Below are 19690 nucleotides of genomic sequence, written 5' to 3'. Positions count from 1 at the left end.
GTAGAAGAAAAGGAAGGCCAGGAAAGAGAGGTGAGCAGTGCAATAGAACAATTCCAGAAAGGTAAGAGGGGCTCAGACTATTGGTGAAATTGATGGGATCAGTTATTTTGGCAAATGAATGACATCTTTGTTCAGATGAGAAATGTACAAATTTAGATCATCTGTCTATTGATGCTCAGTGTTAATGAATACTTATAAAACTGTGTCAGAAGTCTCCATATTATACCTGGAGAGTGAGTGCCAATTACAGTGTAAGGAACCGGTTGGATCCAGAATATAGATGGGAAAATGGAAAAGTGCTCATAGAAGGGAATCTTCTTGACTAGTAACATTTGGAAAATATATCAGTTATCTCTTTTATCATATTATTCTAAATCTCCATTTCATCTAAATATTCAGATCAAGAAGATATTGCTGTTAAAAGTTACATTTTGCAGAAATGTTTTAGAAATAGAATCTGAAATGTTTAAAAATACATGTCAAACAATTATGTCCATTGTGTTTATTTTTCTTTTTAAAATGAACCCTTTCTGTCTTCCTCTAGCAGTATCAAAGAGCATGCTATTTTTTTTAAGTAACTGAGGTATTCTATTGAATGATTGGATGGTAACAGATAGCCAGTCCTGTATCAATGGAAATTTAGCTAATTTCCAATCTTCTCCACACACATAATGCTTTAATGAATAACCATGTACAGATGTCAATTCCTCAAGCTGCTAATGTGCTGGTTTTTTGGATGAATTCCTAAAAGTGGAATTGTTGCATTAAGTGATATGCGCATTTGTAATTGCAATAGATACTGCCAAATTGTTTCTCCAAGAGTTGCTTCAATTTGCATTCTCTGTAGTAACTTTCAAGTCCATGTTTTCTCCATTGCTTTGCCAACAAAGTCTGTCTGCATCTTCAAGGTGCTGCCAGTCTGAGAACTGAAAAGCAGTGTGAAATGTACAAATTTTTAATTTTTATTTCTTATTCATATGATCAAAGATACATTGAATAAACTTAGGAAAAGTTTTTCTGTGACCTGTTTACATGTATGGTGTGATTTTTAATTAACCTAAAAATTTGTAATCGGAAGTCATCATCCATTGTTGAAATTGCTATACAAATTTTCCCTTATTTTTCTCTTGACTATGGTAGTTTTTGTGCCACAGAAAAATTTTCTGTGGTTAAATTCATCAGCCATTTAAAAATTATGTATTAATGTCATAAAATTATATTATGAAGTTACAAGCAAATTCTCCTATTTTGTGTTGTGTTTGTGTGTGTGTGAGAGAGAGAGAGAGAGAGAATAGGTGGTGGTGCTTTTCATGGTTTTTGTATTTGAGTCTAAGGCCTGTTTGAACATGGTAGAGACAATGCATTACTGAGTAGTCATGGTTTCTGGAGAAGTTGACATTTTAGAAATTGTATCTCGGATCTAAAATGAAAATTGTTTCTAAGCTTCAAATAACAAGCATTACAATTGGACTCACCACATGACCCAGAAATTCAGCTCCTGAGTATATGTCCAAAGGAAATGAAACCAGTATGGTGACGAGACATTTGGACTGCCATATTTATTGCAACATAACAGCCAAGAGATGCAAACGTAGGTGTCCTTCAAGGGAAGAATGATTAAGGAAAACATGGCATATATGCACATTTGTGACAAACGTGCACAACCCTGAAGAAAATTATGATGAATGAAACAAGCTAGATACAGAATGTCAAGTGCTGACTGATGTTATGTGTAGGTGAGATCTGAAAAATTCAAACTGAAAGTAGAGAGGAGAATGGTGGTTGCCAGGGCCTGGAGACTGGAGGATATGAAAAGATATTTGTCCAGTGTTTCAAAAATAATTGTGCAAGATTAACCAACTCTGAAGATTTAATAGATGACATCATGTGTACAGACAGTAATGCTGTGCTGTACACTTTAAATTTACTGAGAGGATAAATCTTAAGTGTTCTGCCTGCATATAAGAGAAAAACAAAATAGTAACTATGGGAGACAATGGATATGTTAGCATGATTAGGATTATCATTTCACCATGTATCTCATTGTATACCTTAAATATATACAATTTTTGTTATGCCTCAATAAAGCTGAAATAAAGAGGAAAAAGTTGATGACTCTCCATATACCCCTTACTCATGCCTTCCACTCCCACCTCCTCCCCCAGCCAAGGTGGGTATAGATCAGGGAAGGAAGAAATCTTACAGTATCATAAGATCCCAGAATCAGACATTTGAGGACAAACCACAAAATAGCTCTTGTAACTAGATTTTAGAGTGCAACTGCAAAAAGCTTATTGAAAAAAAGTGTTGAATTATAGCCACAATGGTGCAATAAATAAGGAATTTATATAACCCTGAGGTCAGGTTTTGTAATGAATTTAGTTCAGGTCAGGTCAAGTGTTGCTGCCAAATGAGGTTTTTGAAAAGCCTTTTGTTTTTAGAGCTCTTGGTATTTCAAAATTCAGTTAAGTGATTGTGGATTTTGTGCTTTTCCAAATCATGTGTTCTGTTTCTCTGCAATGATTTTTCATGCGTTTACTGGTGTCAGAAAGGAACTTGTGTTCTGCTGTGGCAGAGGGGGTATTTTTACACTTTGGGGAATGATTATGAAAGTAGGAACAAGGATGTAGATTTTAAGTGTGTTTTCACCTGTAGTTTAACTTCATAGAATGCTATGAAATACAAACACATAGGTGTATGGAATATACTCAGATAAAAACATTCATACTTCTCCTATATGGCTTGTGGGTCAGTGATTGCTTAGATCATGCCACTTAATACTGATTTCCTCTCAGATAAATATTCTGTGTTTGTGATTATCTGGTATTCAATGCTGGGAACAAGAAATAGGAAAAAACAAAAAGATATCCCATTTCTTCTGAACGATTTATAGTCAGTTTGGGGAAGGAAATAAGCAAGCCAGTAAATATAGCTCTGTTTGGTGAGTGTCAACACAAATAGGCACAGGGTACATGGAGGAAGCCCAGTTAACCCAACAGAGGGAGAGAGAAAGCTTGAACTGGATTCTGAAGGGTGAAGAGGAGTTAAGTGAAGGACTGAAAAAATTACATGGAAGAGTAACAAGCTGTTAGGAGTGTGTGTTGGGAAGCTCAGGTGGCTTAGTTAGGCCAGAATAGAGGTTCCTGTTGAAGAGCGGGCCAAGTGCAGCCAGCCAGAAAACAAATCCAGTCATGAAGGATATTACATCCTAAGCTAGGGCTCAGGGCCCCTGTTACCAGCTGGGAGGATGCGAGACAACATTGTATTATTTATGCAGAAAGCTGACATGCTCAGGTTTGCTTGTGATGGACTATTGTGATGCCTCTCTGGAGGTATCAGAAGGCCATGCCAGAACTGATGAAGTCTTGATTGAACACAGTGAGAAGGGAAGAGTCCTGAGACACATCAGGGTGGCAGAAACAATTAGAACTGATGCCTGACTGCAAACAGAGGATGGAATGAAGTGGAATTCCAGCTTTCTTGTTTGAATGATTTGGTGGATGGTGTGCCTTTTGTATGGAGACGCTAGAACAGGGAAATGTGACATGTTCTGTGTTGGGTAGTTTGACTATATGAACTGACCAAGAACTGGTTAGTAGGGAGGCAGATTTTTTTTTTTTTTTGGTTTGTCTGTTTAATAAACTTGTCTTTTTAATGTAGAGTTTTGATTTATTGTAGAAGGATCAGAGCCTGCTGTGGTTTAGTTCTTGGTTTAAATAGTGGATGTTTCCCAAAAGGCTATATGTTAAAGCTTGGCTGCCATGGTGGCACAATTAGAATGTTGTGGAACCTTTGTAAGTGGAACCCAGGAGGAGCTTTGGAGGCATGCCCCCAAATGGCAGCTCTTGGTTGTCTATTTATAAAAGGTTGTAAAAGAGCCTGGATTTAGACCCATTTGTACTCTCTGTTCCTGGCTCACTGTGGGATCCTGTTGTACATGTTCTGCTATCCTCATCAGAAACCAAGCTATGGAAGCCACCTGAAGGTGAACTTGTACCTCCAGAACTGTCAGCTAAATGAGACTTTGTTCTTTAAAAAGTTAGCTGTTAGCTGCCTCATGTATATTTCATATTATTGAGAAGCTAATTCAGAGCTGGATAACTGATTGAAGAGTTATCAGACTATATCTGTTACTGTAGCAGAGGTTTGGATGAGACCATTCAGGATGAGGCTGTAGACAGTAAATAAAATTTATCCATGAGCAGTGCCCAACTAGACAAACAAATGCCCTGTACAAAGTGGGTACCTATTGTTTTAAAACTTCCTATAAATCTTGAATTAGAATATTTCTAACTAGATGTAATAATTGTTCTTGCTGGCTAATATGTGACAGAAGATGGCTACGAAGCAAAGGTTGCAGTGGGGGGCTGACCCTGTTCTTGGTCTGATTAAAGAGCTGGCTACATACTGTTGCTCAAGTTTTCTCTCACAGTGATTGGTCCAACCATTCACAATGGAGATGATTCTGTTGAGGAGTGTCTACAACCAATGGTTTTCAATGGGCATCATTAAGTGCTATCAGTTGCTTATCCTCCTATATTCTGTCAGTGAAAAAAACATTGGAATGTTAGAGGATCAGTATACGGGGAGACTGGCTGGTGATCAAGTCAACTTCTAGAAGTTAAGTCTCAGGTTATGTCTTTGTTATTGTTCAGGGTGAGCTGTCATGTCATTGCTTGCTGTCTGTGTCCAAGATGTAAAGTAAAAATTTTCTTTCACAAAACGTAGCAGAGTCAAATAGATCCAAGATCTCTCTTCATCCCCAATTTACATTACTCTAACTCATTTACTATGTTTTATTCTGTGATGTTTGCTTGATTTTTTTCTTGCTATTAATCTGTTTTTGGTCATTGTAAGAAAATACCTGAGGCAGGATAATTTATTTGAAAAGATGCATTTTGGCTGTTAGTTTCAGGGGTTCAAGATTTGGCAGCCTCATCAGATGATGGGCTGCTTGCATTCTCTCAAGGTGGCACAGCACAGCTGGTGGCAGTAGTCTGACTTTGTATGTTCCTTGGCTCTTGTAAGCCTGTCAGGATTCAGTTGAGGCTCCACCTGAATGACTCACTGAAATCCACTTTCCATAGGCCCTGGTTTTTAAACACTGTGTTTGACATCCTCTTAATACTACTAACATAAGACCTTGAGAATGAAGCTTTCACTTATGATTTTGGGGTGGGGTGAGGGAACAAATTCTATTAAACCATAGCATGGCAAGTCATTGAAGTAGTTTAACTGCCTTAGGATCTTTGCACTTTCTGCCTGGAGTTTTTCTTTTAGTTTTTACTCATGTTTGGCACATTCTCATCCTTAACTTTCTTCCATGATCACTGATTGTGCCTTCATGTCCCTCTTTCCTCCCTCAGCAGTCTATCCACTTGCCCAAAAGTTGTTCTGTTGACTTTCCCTGTCAAATTTCAGCTTTAAGAAGCTAATTACCCATGTCTGTGTTGTCTAATATTGTATATTGTTTGATATTGTGCTTGATATTGTTGCATGTATAGCCATGTAACAATAGTAATATGAACATACTTCAAAAACATTCTCACTTGAATATGTGATATAGCCAAGAGGTGGTATAACCTCAGACGTACTGGTCAAGATGAGGCCCAGAAAGCTTGGGTGACTTACCCAGGACACATGGCTGGTACCTGGAGAACTGTGCTTGAACCATTGCTGTTTCCAGGACATCACAGTCTAGGATGCAAGTCACGATGCCACCCTTTTACAGAGGAATGCTCCTTTCCTGTAAAAGGCCTATCATGAATGTTTTAGCTCTGTATCTTTCTTTTTGAATCAATTCTTTTCTGTTTCCCTGAAGTCTATTACAACTCTGTAGAAGAATACTTTTTTTTGTTTTCCCTGTGAAGGGGAAAGTCCAGTTTCCTTCAGAACTGATGAGAAATGATGTCCTTCCCTAGGGACACAGTCAGCTTCGGACAGTTGGTTCTGATGATGCCTGAATTTCTTTGCCTCGCTCTTCCCTGGGGGGAGGCAAAAGATTTTCAGCATTTACTTTTAAATGACTACATAAGGGAAAAACAACAAGCTGATGTCAGAGGAGAGGTTGGTCTTACTGGAAATGGTAATGGAGACTGCCAGGTTAGATGCCATGTGTCATTGGAAGGGGATTTTGAAATCTTTTCCCTATACATGGCAATCACTCAAGGTGCTAAATCAAATCCACGGCTGGCCCTGTGCAAGTCAGTGGGTGAGTTAACTAATTGCCAATTTCTCTATTTAAATTAGATCCCTTTCTGTCATTATAGATCCCTTCTGTAACATGGATGCCTACCCTCTATTTGCTTGCACAGTCTCTTCCCTCAGTGCTTCTGACTAGCAAGAAGGGGCCACCCCGACAAATCAGAATTTCAAAGAGTAATGAGAGCCACCTAATTAGAATGAGATGAGACAGAAATTGCACTGGCAGAGAAAAAGGCTTGCCCTTCTCCCTGAAACTATCTTGTAACTTGTACAAAGAAAGCATACTTCTGTGCTCGCTTCGGCAGCACATATACTAAGAAAACATACTTCTGACTTTGGTGCTGCAAACATGCACCCCTCCCCTGATAAATTCCTCCTTGGTGACAGCGAACAGGTAAGGAGCCTCCTTGGGAGGCTGTCCTCTCCATTCGGTTTGTGTTGAAATCCCCTGGAGGACGTGCGGCCCTCCAGTTGGAGCAAGGTGATGTTCCCGGTGGTGCAGCTGCATCATCACATTTGCAACGTCCAGTTGAGGCAGAGATCTCATTTCTGTTCTTACCAAGGCTTCATGTGCCCAAGACCTAGAAGATCTGGCACATGACCCTTCAGTTGATGGTAAAGTCTGAAATCTGAACCTCTCTTGCTGGCTGATGCACATGATCCACTGAGGTGTTGCATGGAGTCCAGCTGAGGCTGACCCAGGTTTAGCAAATGTGTTCATGGCCCGTATCTCCCTTAAGGACACCTGTCTGTCCTTACACCTCAGCTCTCTGAAGACAATTTATGGCATTGGAGTTTAACTGTTTTTCCTTTTTTAGAAAAAAGAGTAGGAGCATTTTTCTTTCTAGTTCCCCACAACTCTGAGGGGAAACTCTAATTTGGGTTTTCCAAAAGAATCTGTGCATTTGGTCTTTCACGTCGTATCTCTTTATAGGTTGGAATCTGAGCAAAAAAGCACTTTATTGACTTCACCTATTCTGTGGACAGTGATTCTGTGATTTCTGATAAATTCAAATGACTTAATCACAAAATTGAGTTTCAGAGACATTTTGTGGCTTTTTCAAGGTCACAGAGTAAGAAAATGGCAGAGATGGAATTAAATTCACTTCTATTTAACTGGTAAAATGCACATAATTAAGCCAGTTGTAGGTATACACTCTGATGGCAATGAGACATTTACAGTGCTATACAGCCAACCCCATTGTCCATCTGCAGAACTTGATCATTCTTCTAATAAACCTCTGTAGTAGTTCTTTTTTTTTTTTAAATAAAAGATTTATTTTTTTTTTCCATTGGAAAGTCAGATTTACAGAGAGGAGGAGAGACAGAGAGGAAGATCTTTTGTCCATTGATTCACTCCCCAAGTAACTGCAACGGCCAGCACTGTGCTGATCTGAAGCCAGGAGCCAGGAGCTTCTTCCAGGTCTCCCACGTGGGTGCAGGGTCCCAAGGCTTTGGGGCGTTCTTGATTGTTTTCCCAGGCCACAAGCAGGGAGCTAGATGAGAAGCGGGGCCACTAGGATACGAACCGGTGCTTATGTGGGATGCTGGCACATGCAAGGTAAGAGATTTAGGCCCTAGGCTACCGTGCCAGGCTCTGCATTCTGCATTTCTTAGAGTACCTTTTGTTTTTTTTAAATTTCATTTTATTACATAGTTTCATAGAATCTGGGATTCCCCCAACCCCTCTCCTTGTCCTCCCCCCTATGTTGGATTTCTCCACATTGCTGCAGTAGTACAGTTCATATCCAATCATGATTCCTTCATGTACTATGCATAGAGTCCAGCATCTTATTGTCCAGATATATTCATCAGTTTCTTTGGGAGACCATCCCTGGTCTGAAAGTAGAGCTGGCAGAATATCATCCCCTCCAATGAAAAGCCACAACACAACATCAACAATAAGTTACAACATCATGAAGTTAATTGACATGGTATTGAGTGACCAACATGTTAGAAAATGCAAGTTCTTGACCACATCCTATGACTACTTCATTGACATTTCAATTTTAGTTTATACACAACTAGCTGCTATATACCTTAAAATGGTTATAGGGTACTATTCAGTTGTCTTGTGCCTATTTTCATTTTTATATTTAGCAGTTTATAGTATTGGAGCATGATTTTTTACTGAACTTGGTGAATTTTAGGATAGTCCAAACAGGCTTATAACTCTAACAAGGCATATGTTAACAATTGAGGCATAGAACATTTTTAGGAGGGGTGTGTAGAGAAATCTTCAATATCTTAGTGAGGAGTAACTAATTTTTGTGTCCTACTTAGTAAGGTATATGTGAGTCCAAGCTCACTGTTTCCTGTCTGGTTCTAAGCTTTCTTTATTGGTCTCTGTCTATCTGATCTAATTTTTTTTGGGGGGTGGGGGCCTCCGGAGCGACTCTGATGATCATTGCAAGAGGGGATAGGGATCCAACGTTGGAACTTAGTAAGGACCACAGAAAGCTCCTCTCCCTTCTTGAAGGAAGTTTACTGTTCTTCTGTTTCAGAGGTCTGCTTGGGGCTCCCGGCTGTTGTTCCAATGGCATTAGATCCTGTGAGGAAAGATCTTGGCATCTTCCATCCCATGTGGGAGATCCGAAAGGGAGTGGATGATCTCAGAGTTCTTGGCCTACGAAGGCACTCTAATTCCCCATGGTCTCCTTGGCAGTTGGGTTGTAGTCCTTGGTGCCCATACTGATAGTCCTTGGTGAGGATCCAGGAGTCTCCAGGGTTGGGATACAAGCCTCCTCCTGTCCCCCTGCTCCACTCTGGGGTCCCCCCCTGCTCTGTGCATATGACCTCCTGTTAAGAGGCTGTCAGGATTACTGTTGGATGTCTTTATAGTTTCTGTTAATGTCCAATGCCAATTCTAGTTTGCCATCTGTAAGTTACCTGTTATAAACTTGATAGGTTATAACTAACATCTTCCTCACACACACTAAGGAGGCGGAAGATTTCTCTGCTCTCCCAACCCATTTTGGAATAACATAGGGTATTAAAAGCATGTCAGGATTTTCAGTTATTTGATGTAGATCATAAGCAGTCAAAAGGTTAGATACCACATATTTGCCTTAATTTAAGATGAAATGATGTCAATCTGAAAAATAGTGCCTGTAAATTGTAATATTACTTCAACCTCAAACAGCCTGTATCACATACAATAAGAAATTGTGAAGTTACCAATGAACCAACAATTAATGAAAGTCAGACTGCTTATAATCTACACAGAAACATTTTATGCTCACCTATTCCAGCCCTGGTAACCAATTTATTTACCTTCTTCTTTTTCTTTTTTCCAAATTTGCCTTTTTTTTTTTTAAATAGACAGTCTCTATTTTTTTACATTACTTACATTCATTTATGTTCTTCCAGCAATGTATATGGGTTCCAGTTTCTACCTATTCTTACCAGCACTGGTCATTTACTCTTTCTCTGTGTGTGTTTAATAACACTGAAACGGATATGAAGCAACATACTCACTTTCCTGCATTCTCATTGTAATTCTGCTTTCCTAGAGTCACATCTGATGCTGTCAAACTGGGCCAGGATCATTTGGGAAACTTTTTTTTTGGCTGGGGGAGGGTTGGGCTTTATAGCAGCAGAAAGACAGGAAGTTCTGTATCACTTTCTAGAGAGTTTTGAAATTTAAACATGTTTAAATTCCCCCAAGTTGGAGACTATTCCTTAGAAATTAAGAAGGAAAGAAAAGGTGGAGGAGCATTGGCCGTTTGCTCACTTGGGGAGTGAATCATCGGACAGAAGATCTTCCTCTCTACCTCTCCTCCTCTGTATATCTGACTTTGAAATAAAAATAAAACAAATCTTTTAAAAAAAACTTTTATTTCTAAAACTGCTGCAGAGAAGAGTGGAACTTTTAGTTGGAAAAATGAGGAATCGGCACACTGAGAAATTTCTTTGTATTGTTACAGAAGATGAAACATGTATTCCTAAGTACAATCATGAAGACAAAGCACAATCAAGGCAATGGCTACCAGGATGAAAGTAGTCCAGTCAAAGCAAAAGTGGACTGGTCAAAAACAACGGCTATCAAAACAGAATCTGGGGATACTTGAGGTATATCACTTGTTGACGTTCTGGAGAGCTTGGGAACAATAGCATTTGCTTTCTGTAAGAATGTTGTAAGAACCCCAAAGCTCTTAACACAGAAACAGCTGGAAAACAGTTCATTGGCTCATCAGAGTCCTTCCTTAGCATGGCAACATTTCAGCTCATTTCTCACATCAAACCATGGTTATTTGTGAGAATTTTGGTGAAAAGTTGTCATGCACTCACCTTAGAGCCCCAAAGTACAATCCTAAAAACAGAACAATGGCTACCGATAGAAGAAAGTGGTCTACTCAAAAGCAAAAATGGACTGGTTCTGACTTCTTCTGACTTCTCATTGTTTCCTACATTCTTAATTAAAATTTTTTTTAAAAGATTTTATTTTTATTGGAAAGGCAGATTTACAGAAAGAAGGAGAGACAAACATTCTCCATCCAGTGGGTCACACCCCCAAATGATTGCAATGGCAAGAGCTGAGCCAGTCTGAAGCCACAAGCCAGAAACCTCTCCAGGGTCTCCCACATGGGTACAGGGGCCCAAGGCTTTGGGCCATTCTCCACCACTTTCCCAGGATATAAGCAGGGAGTTGGATGGATGTGTAGGACCTGGGGCATGAACTGGCACCCATATGGGATGCTGGCACCTGCAAGAGGATTACCCAGTTGAGCCGTTGTGGTGGAATCTGTTTCTTAATCTTAAAAAAATTTGTTTAAAATGTACTCATTTTCTTTAGCTTAGAAAATGGGTTGAAATGAATGTGACTTTTGTTGACAAAGTTTTCATTTCATTTTTTAAATTTAATGTGACATCAATATGTTTGTGGAAAAGAAATTAAAAGATGATATTCTGGTGCCAAATTTGAAATATGTGTAGTTTATCCAAAATATATTTTTCTTTAAATTTAACATTTTTATTGGAAAGGCAGAGAGACAGAGATCTGTAGAGAACAGAATATATACCAATATTTATATAAAAATTATATGCAACATAAATAAATATGTGTGGAGAGAACACTTCCGTGAACTGGCTCTGTTTAGCTTGGCTAGATTGAAGCCATAAACCAGGAACTCAGTCTGATTCACAGATAGTAAGGATCCAAGAAACTTGAGCCACTGCCTGCTGCCTACCAGGGTGCATTAGCAAGAAGGTGAACTCAAGGGCACAGCCAGAATTCATAGTTACACACTATTTTAAACACTTAGACACTTGAGATATAGGGCATCCCAAGTGGGATCAACTACCGTGCAAATGAATGTTACTGCATCAAGTTTTTGAAAACATACACAATGCTAATTAACTAAATTAATACAAATATCTGTATAAATGGAAGTGTTAAATATATACATAAATTACTACTTAAAAAGTATTTTTCCTATTTTGTGAAACACCTTTCATACTTCATAGGATAACAGTCAGTGTCTGATATTCTGTGTTTTTGTGAAGGAAGTAATTGTTTAAAATCATTAGCATTAGAACAGTTATTTTAGAATGCTGATCTCTGTTCCAAATAGCTTTAGTATATGGCATTCTTTTTGTGTGCAATCCTTATGGTATAAAAGGAATAGGTAACAATTAACTTAGAACGTTATCACATGGTTTGCTTTTTTTTAGAGATAATTAATTCTGTGGCTTCCTTGTCAGAGAAATAGTATTTGAGATAAATGTACTAAGGACTCAGGTAGTAAATATAGATTCAACATTTTCTCCAAAGCACAGAAGGAAGGAGATGTATCATTTGGTGCAATATAAAAGTAAAAGAGAATGTGTCACTTTTTCTGCCTCAGGATTACAGGAGAGGAAATGAGCTAGCAGGTGATTCAGGAAACAATTGGCAGAGAAAAGATGAAATACTGAAGCAGGGAAATGGGGAAGAGTTGCATAATTCGTCACTGAGGGGACAGAAGCATGTAGGGGACTAATACGAGGGGGCATTTTTAGAAGTGATTGGACAAGTAAAACATGAATCTTTCAGTACTGATACAACTCTAGAAGTAGTCTTTGGAAGGAACACGATTTAATTCTGAATTCATATGTCTGAAACCCCTACGGAGGCCCACCTGTGCCACGGTTCTGTTGGGATCTCTTGCTCCTATCCCTGGAGAGGGGAGACATACTCCAAGTCTGTTGAGGTGGGGCCAGTGTTGTACCATAGTGATATTTTCATAGGCAGGATGACACTGTGAAACACCTGTGATGATTTAAGGAGTCTATAAATTCATTGATGACAGAAAGAGAGGGGACAGTTCAGATCTGAGAGCAATTTTTGAAGTGGAAGAAAAAGATCTTGGTCACTGACTAAACAGCCAGGTGAAGTGAAGGGAGTTTATTGTTTATTGCTAAATTTTACTTAAAACAGATTTCATGTATTTAATAGACGTGTTTCTTGGAAGATAATTATTACCATCACTCCCTCTTCCTCTCCTTCAACATCTGTTCTTCATTTTACTTTTCATTTAAATCTTCGGAAAAACATAATGTAAGTCCACTCTATGGTTAGTGGTACATTAACCCTGTTTTTAATTTTTGTATATGCGTTTATTTATCTTTTTCTGTCATGATAATCTTATTTTGTATTTTGTATTACTGTACTTATGGCAACCAGATCGAAGATTCCAACAAATGCAATCATTGGGTCTTTCAAGTGTGCCAGTCGATGGACACCATAGGGTTAGGTTGCACTTAGACTTGTGTCCTGATAGACAGTTAGGACTAACAAAATCATCATTGTATGGGGTAGCAGCTAGTATTTTATTCGCTTCCTCTAACACCAAGTAAATTATGCTCTTGAGTTTGATGAAGTTATTCATTTGAAGGTTGTTTAGTCTTCTAGAGATTGCAGTTATGATATCTATATCTTTGGAAACATTTGTGCATCTTTTCCTCTACTAGCATATATACAAATACTTCTAGTATTTTTGCATGAATACTTAAAACATTCTTCTTGTTCCTCAAGTGTTAACTCTTGAGTGTGTGTAAGGGCTTGTGCTGGGTTCATTTTTTATTCTACTGACTGGTTGACAATTTAGATGAATAAGTCAAGGCATTAAGTATGACAGTGTCTTCCAAGTTACTATATGGGATCCTCACATAACATTTATTGCTTGTAGAACTTAGGCCATGTCTGTGACTGAATCAGTGTTGGCTATTTAAATCCTTCCTTCTTAATAATTTTCATTATTTCAGGATAGGTTACAAAGGTGTCTTGAACAGGAGGCGATGGACTACAGGATTTTTCTCATCTTTTAAGTCATCACATGTCACATTAAGTTTTTCCTATCTTCATTGACTATTTGCTTTTTTGTCATTAGGTGGATGGTATCACCTCTCTTGGCTAACAGAATGAATCAGAACAGTGATTAATTGTGGTGGGTCAAAATAAAAGGTGATACAAAGTGCAACAAACATGAAAACACAGGTCATAAAAGAGAATGCTGAGCTAAATAATAGGCAGCAAAACAATGCAGACAAAAAGCAGAAATGGTAATAGATGATTTTGTTAAAGACGGGAAAATTACAGTCTAAGTCATAGAGTTGATTTGCTTCTGAGCAACAAAAAGTTTTGCATAGTCACAAGACAACAAGATACCCAGAGAGGTGTTTCCAGTGCCTCTTCTGCTGCTCCTCCTCTTTGCCCAGGTCCCTGCATGAATTTCCTCCTGTAATCCCCAGGAATTGTTGATCTTTGCAGGGAAGCAATGACACAAATGGAGGTATTGTCTATTGTTCAGTTTCTTGAGCTCTTTATAAATCCTGGTTATTAATTCTCTATCAGTTACATAGTTTATCCCATTCTGTTGGCAGGTTCTTCATTTTTTGATTATTTCCTTTGCATTGCATAAACTTCTTAACTTGATGTAATCATTTTTTGTTTTTTAAGTGCCTGTGCTTCTGGGTTCGTTTCCAAGAAGTCTTTTCCTATTCAAATGTCTTGCAAAGGTTTCCCAATGTTCTTTTCTAGAAATTTGATAAAAAATCATATATTTATATCCTTGATCTATTGCACCTTGATTTTTGTATAGGGTGTAAGATAGGAGTCTTGTTCATGCTTCTACATTCAGAGATCCGATTTTCCCAGCAGAATTTGTTGAGGAGACTGTCTTCTCTAAGGATCCATTTTAGTACATTTGTCAAAGATAAATTGGTTGCAGCCGAGTGTATTCATTTCTAGGGATTCTGGTATATTCCATTCGTCTACATGTGTATTTTTGTGCCAACACTAGTCTGTTTTCTGATTATAACTGCTCTCTGATAAATCTCAAAATCTGGTATTTTGGTACCTCTGGCTTTTTTTTTTAAAGATTTATTTTCTGGCTTTGTTTTGTTATTTAAGATTTCTTTACTTGGGGATGTCATGTTTCCATATGAATTTTACTGTTGTGTTTTCAAGATCTGAGAAGAATTCCACTGATAATTTGGAATTGAATTAAATGTGTGGATTGCGTTGAGCAGTATGGACATTTTGATCACATATCTTCCAATCGATCAACATATTAAATTCCTCCATTTAAAAATTTATTTTAATCAGAAAGGTAGACTTTTACAAAGAGCAGATACAGAGAGAAAGAGCCTCCATCCATTGGTTCACTCTCCAAGTAGCTCCAAAGGCCAGAGCTGAGCTGATCTGAAGCCAGGAGCAAGGAGCTTCCTCCAGGTCTCCATGCAAGTGTCAAGGCTTTGGGCCATCCTCAACTGCCTTTCCAGGCCACAAGCAGAGAGCTGGATGGGAAGTGGAGAAGCTAGGACACAAGCTGACACCTATATGCGATCTTAGACATGCCAAGTGAGGATTTAGCCACTAAGCTTTTGCACTGGGGCCAGATTCCTCTCTTTTGTGTTCTATTTCTTAATTGTGTTACAGTTATCATTGTAGAGATCTGTCACATCCTTGGTTAAATACACTCCAAGATATTAGCATTTTTTGTAACTGTTGCGAATAGGACTGATCTTACAAGTTCTTTCTCAGCAATGACACTGCTACACGTATATTCCAAAAGTATTCATTTTTGTGTTGATTTCTATCCTGTAACTTTAGATAAGTCTTTTATGAGTTCCAACTGTCCTTTAGTGAAGTCTTTTGGTTTTCTAAATGTAGGATCATGTAATCTAAACACGTAAGGATAATTTCACATCCTCCATTCCAATTTTTGTTGTCTGATTTCTTTTTGTAGCCTAACAGATCTGGCTTAAGTTTTCAGAACTGTATTGAATTGCAGTGATGAAAATAGACACCTTGTCTGGCTCTGGATCTGTTTCTCATATTCTACATTTATTTTTAGGAATTTGTGCAAATAATTTTTAGTCTTCTGCTCTGCCAGCTTTTACCTTTGAAATTTGCGCCTGTGACTAATTGGAGTGTCTGTTCCTTCAGTGGATAGCCAGAGGCACAAGCTGTGTGGGCCCCGGGAGCTCTAGCCAGTGCTTGAAGGTGGAGCTAGAGCCTGAGGTGATGCCCAGGTTGGGCATGGCAAATCTGTCTTCACCATCATGTCATGATCACAGCATCATCCTCTCTTTTATTAAGATGATATTTTCTGTCAGCTGGTTGCAGTGTGATCTCTTCAAGGAGAGGGCATTCCTTCCAGGCCCTGGCAGTATCCTACTCAATGCTGCAAGATTGAACTGTCCTTGCTGCTCTACACTCTCCTTTCTTTATGTAAAATTTCTATCAAAAATGGCTCTGCAGCTGCCTTGTGGGTATGCATTTCCTCCAGTTTTCTTCTATTATCTACCTGTAGTTCAATTTAGTGTATTTTTTCCCTGTCCAGCCTTTTTTGATCCCCTATCTTCAGGGAGGGAATTTTAACAAAGTGAGTGTATATCCTACAAATCAAACAAACATAGGTAGTGGCGCAGAAGATGGACATGATTCCTCTATAACAACTCTAAGATAGGCATATTTGTTGTCTTCTCAGGCATTCTATGAAATGGGTTAGGCAGGCTTTAATTTTCTCTGAGGAAATGCAGCTCAGATCAGTATTGAAATCTAAAGTTACCATGATGTGTAGAGTCACTTTGTTACTACTGGCACCCTGGTATGGGGAGAGCAATTTGGTGAGAGGTTTTGTTCATCTTATTTCTACTTTTCTATGAATTATTTATGCTTCTCTCCAGGAACATAGTCTCATCTAGTTAGCTGCTTATAACATAAATCTTTGGATAAAAGGAAGCAATTTAAGGATGAAAGGCTTGTTCCTTACTCATTCCAATCCCCCTTCCTGTGTTCCATTCAGTGATGGAAAGGCTGAAAAGTTAATAGCTAAATTTTCACATTCCCTAAGGTCAGACTCCATATGTGGAAGAGAAATGGGAACAGTGTAGTATGATGGCAGAAAGATTTGCTTCCTCTAGGCAAGCACTGATGCGAAATCCTGGCTCTGTCCTTGGCTCTGACCCTCCTGGAAATACTGTGTATCATATTGAATTTTAATAATTGACTTTTTTAATATATATTTTTATTATACTACTTATGTATCTGAGGTGAAGGGGGATATTGAGGGAGAATCCCCACCCAGTCTCCCACCTGCCCAAAGGCCTGGATGTGGGGCATGCTCTGAGATACTTGCTCAAGTGGTCTTAATAGTCCTCCAGTTATGGATCGCTGCCAGTCACATCACTCCCAGCTCGATGAGGTCATTGAAGAATCCACTGATTGTCACAGTCCATCACAGAGTCTTCATTTGCCCAGTATTTCGCTGCCCAACATTTAGCTGAGGTGGTTGATTGACCTGTTCCGTCCTCTGTCCTCTCCTAGCCAGGGCTCTGAGTCCAGCAGTTCGATTGGGGAGATCACCAAAGAGACTTAGAGGTATTCCCAGATCAGATTCCTGCATGTTCCAGCTAGCACCGGGTCGGGCACAGTCCATCGCCACAATCAGTTGGTGGTTGCAATTGCTGGGCTGGCTCCGCTCTCAGTCCCGACTTGCACTGGAACCAAGGGTGTTGCAGTCCAGCCTGGTTCTGCCCAGCACGCACTCGACTCTTTCATCAACCAGTGGGGGCTGCAGCCCAGTCAGGGTGACCCACAATAACCCCCACCAGGCCCGCCCCCCACCCTGGCCTGCCAGTATGCATAGCAGACCAGTCCAGTCTGTCCCGCTCCCCATTTGGCTCCAGTACCTGTCAATGGGCATTGAAGCTTAGTTCCCTCCAACCAACTCAACTATCCAGCCCTCACGGATATTGCTGAGTGCCTCTCCTTCTAGCCACCCCAGCCCCCATCCTAGTTTTCATGCCCTCCCGCGGGAGTAGTGACCCAAGAAGGGGAACACCACCACTTCCCTCTTGGGTTTCTCTCAGCCCCGGTTTATGATCTCTTTGGGTGGTTCTGTGGTTTGACTTGACAGAATTAGCCCCTAGTGCCAGCTTCTGCCAGCTGTCTGCGGTTAAGCCCAAATAACCTTCACCCACTCCAATTTATGCTAGAACCGGAAGGAATAATCAGCCCAACCTGGCTTTTCCCTGATCTAGTCCACATGCAGCGCTCAGGTGTTGCAGCCCTGCCCAGTCTGGTCTGTCCCCATCCCAGCCCACACTATCCGGTGAGAGTAGCTGTCTGGTGAGGGGACCAGCCCCTCCATCCCCCCGCTGGCTCTGCCCTCTCCCTTCCTGGTTCTCATGCATGTTGGTTGGGTGCTGCATTCAAATCCAGTACAGGTAATCTCACCCTGGCATTCCATATCATGTACTAGTTTTTCTTGCAACCAAACCTGGCCCGACCCGCACTCTCCTCTGGTGTTCGGGTTTGCCAGTGGATGACATGAACTGTTTCAGCCTGGTCCGCCCCTGACCCATGCCAAATATATGCCAGTGGGAAACTTTCCATGGCCCATCTGGGCTGTTTCCTATCATACTTCTTGCGCTTATTTTTGCGCATACCAGGGGGTCCATGAGCCAGCCCTTCTCAGTTCACTTTCTGTCCTAGCAGGAATAGTGGCTTTTCATGGCTGGCTTTCACCCCACTCTGGTTCCCGTTGCTGGATGTCTCAGCCCAGCCATGGCTCGTCCATACCCATGTATAGCTCACACATGGCTCAATAGGGGATTGAGACCTAGCCAAGTCAGTTCCACATCCACCCTGGTTCCCCAGGACACCAGATGGTGCTGGGGTCTGGCACAGCCCGGTGCATCCAATCCCAGCCATACTAGTGCCATGGGAGACTACAACTGTTTCCTAGTTAGAGCGCACCCCCATTCCAGCACACGTGCCCCTTAGTGGGAACCTCAACCCAGATAGCGTGTCCCCCCAGCTGTCCAACTTGGCCTGCTCCTAGCTGCAGATCACGCACCCAACAGTGGCTGTTCCGACTCAGCTTGTCTCAGGACCTCTCCTGTCCTGGCCTCTGCCCCAGACACCGTGGCCCAGCATCCACGGCTAAAGTAGACCTGCAGGTGCAAGCGAAAAGAGTTACATGTCCCTATCACTGGCAATCGCCAGGAATTCATGTTTCACCTATACTAAAGTTGGCCTAATTCATGAGTGTCCCTAATCAGCTACTACAAATCATAAAAGCCCCAGAGCTCGCCACTGGGCAGCCAGCAGGCAGAGCCTGGCACCAATTGGTGCACTGACTGCCAGAAGCCAAGGACTCAGCCACCGCCTTGCAGGGTGGTTTTGGCTCGAACCCTTAGCCGGATTCCACTTAGCCAAGGTGCCTCCCCGCAGCTGCCACCCTGCTAAGTGGTTCAGTCCGTCCCCGGCCCCAAGAATGGAATCCGCCCTAACTTGTCCTGCCTCCATGGTGGCAGGACAGAGCCGGATTAGTCCAGCTCCCAAATTGCCCTCATGGTTTGTGAACGAACGGGGGTCCCAATAATTGACTTTTGATTAAGTAGTTTCTGTGGGATGCTCCTAGACACTATGATATTCAAACTATATATAATTATCCTAAAATTGGCATATGTATATTCGTGTTGAGCAATTCTAGACACAAACCACAGATTAAATGATTTAAAGCTGTAACTGACTTTTTTAGGTTATTAGGTCAACTATAGGCATTAATTGTGCATTCCTGTGGTGTTCAAGTGGTGTTGGTCCCAAGATTTTTGCAGATACTAAAATTTGGATGCTTAAGACTTTTAACTCTTTTTTTCTTAACTGGATTGTTTTGTTACTGTGTTTCTTGAGCTTTTGTTCTTAAAGATTTATTACTTTTATTGGAATAGTAGATTCACAGAGAGAAGGAGAGACAAAGATCTTCCATCTGCTGGTTCACTTTCCAAATGGCCACAATGGCCAGAGCTGGGCCAAACTAAAACCAGGAGTGTCTTTAAGGTCTCCCACGTGGGTGCAGGGTCCCAAGGTCTTGGGCCATCCTCGACTGCTATCCCAGTCCACAGGCAGGGAGCTGGATGGGAAGTGGAGCAGCCAGGACAAGAACTAGGATCCATAGGGGATCCTGGTGCATGCAAGTTGAGGATTTAGTCA

The sequence above is a fragment of the Ochotona princeps genome, chromosome 12 (assembly GCF_030435755.1).
Source record: "Ochotona princeps isolate mOchPri1 chromosome 12, mOchPri1.hap1, whole genome shotgun sequence".
Taxonomy (NCBI): Eukaryota; Metazoa; Chordata; class Mammalia; order Lagomorpha; family Ochotonidae; genus Ochotona; species Ochotona princeps.
This window is presented reverse-complemented; position numbering follows the sequence as displayed.